The following is a 2,310-nucleotide window of genomic DNA, read 5'->3' as shown; positions in this document are numbered from 1 at the left end:
GGCTCATCACTGTACAAAGTCCAGTTGTTGGAGAAGGATATCATGTTTGGTAAGGTGGAGGGACAGAGAAAAAGAGGAAGACCCCAATGAGATAGACTGGCCAAGTGGCAGCGTCAATGGACTCAAGCGTGGCAACAGTAGTGAGGTTTGCCCAGGATTAGGCAGTGTTTCATTCTGCTGTGCATAAGGTTGCTATGGGTCAGTACCAACTCAATGGTACCTAACAACAACAACAACAGTCCTGGTGTGGTGCCGTAGGATAAGCACTGGACCACAAGGTCAGTTTGAGCTACAAAATCAGCAGTTCAAATCTACCAGCTGCTTCTCAGAAACCCTACACAGGTAAGTATGAATCAGAATTGATTTGTTGGCACTTAACAACAACAAACTGCATAGTAAGCACCTGATAAACATTACTGAATCAGACTACAGGCTAATCAAGAAGATCACAGTTAAATCAGAAGGGCTAGTGCATATATTCCCCCAGGTCACTCCACAGAGAGCAGACCGGTTCAATGTTTGGTTGAACTCCAAGTTCTGTGTTACTTCTTATATATACTCAGCTCTAGAGTCTCATTTTTTTCATTACTTTCTAGGGTGAAAAACTTTGCTAAAAAAACGTATTGCCAATGAGCTTTTTTGTTGTTGTTAAGTACCGTGGAGTCAATTCCTACTCATAGTGACCCTGCACAGGATTTCCGAGGCTGTAAATATTTACGGGAGCAGAAAGCCTCATCGTTCTCCTGCAGAACAGCCGGAAGTTTTGAACTGCCGACTTTAAGGTTAGCAACCCGATTCGTAACCACTTTGGTGGTGGTAGTGAGGGAGTGCTTACAGCAGTGTTTCTGTTTTTTTGTTTTGTTTTGTTTTGTTTTACCACATGCCATTTCCCTCCACCCCCATGAGCCTTTTTAGATACTTTTTCTAAAACCTCTTCCCCTCCCTGAAATTTAAAGGAACTCTGGTAGACTAGTGGATTATGAGCTGGGCTTCTAACCTCAAGGTCAACAGAGTCCTGGTATGGCGCTGTAGCATAAATGCTGGAATGCTAATCTCAAGGTCTGTGGTTCAAGCCTACCAGTCACTCCTTGGAAACCCTATTCAGGGTCTTCTAAGTCAGAACTGACTTGACAGAACTTAACAACAACAACAAAACACACATACATGAGGGGAATTCAAAAACTTTTATATATAGACTATGGAATTAAAAGATAATTATCCCATGAACTTATTGAACCCTGTGGCATTGTAGGATAATCATTGGATCGGAAACCACAAAGTCAGCGGCTCAAACCCACCAGCCACTCTCAAACACTGTACACAGGATCTCTATGAGTCAGAACCTACCTGATGGCACTGAATAAACAACAACACATACATATGGGTTATGCCGTGGCTTTGTAGAATTAAGTACTGCACAGCAGTTCAAACCCCAAAGTTGCTCTGTGGGAAGAAGATAAGGCTTTCTGCTCCCACAAGATTTACCACTTCGGATACCCTATACAGGCTCACTATGGGTCACAGCAACTTGACAGTATGTAACAACAAAAACAACATACGACAAATTGTTGATAAGTGATGTTGAATCAGCTTTGACTCTGTGTAGGGTTTCTGAGGAATGGCTGGTGGGTTTGAACTGCCACCCTTATGTTTACCAGTCCAGTGCTTATCCTACAGTACCATACTAGGACTCCAACAACATATACATATATATGTATGCTGTTGTTAGGTGTTGTCGAGCTGATTCCAACTCATAGAGACCCTGTACAGAGTTTCCAAGGAGTAGCTGGTGAATTTGAATCACCGACCTTGCAATTCAAAGCAACCTTGAGGTCTAGTGTATTATCCCATACCAGGACTCCTTACATATATATATATATATATGTACGTACATAATATATACATGTACGTATATGTTATATGCCATTGAATCGATTTGTGTGTGTATGTGTGTTTGGATTGATTCTAACAATATATGACAAAGTAGAACTTGCTGTTAGGTTCCACCATGTTGGTACTGACTCATAGTGACTTTATGTACAACAGAACAAAACACTGCCTAATCCTGGGCTGACCTCACTATTGTTGCCATGCTTGAGCCTAATGATGCTGCCACTTTGCTAATCCATCTCTCTGGGGGGGTCTTCCTCTTTTTTTCTGAGCTTCTGCCTTACCAAACATGATATCCTTCTCCAATGACTAGTCCCTACTGACAATATATCCAAACTATGAGAGATGAAGTTTGGCCACCCTGGCCTTCAAGGAGCATTCTGGCTGCACTTCTTCCAACACAGATCTGTTGTTTTTTTT

This window comes from Chrysochloris asiatica, unplaced genomic scaffold, assembly GCF_000296735.1.
Source record: "Chrysochloris asiatica unplaced genomic scaffold, ChrAsi1.0 scaffold00207, whole genome shotgun sequence".
NCBI lineage: Eukaryota > Metazoa > Chordata > Mammalia > Afrosoricida > Chrysochloridae > Chrysochloris > Chrysochloris asiatica.
The sequence above is the reverse complement of the archived record's forward strand: the minus strand, read 5'-3'. Positions refer to the sequence as shown.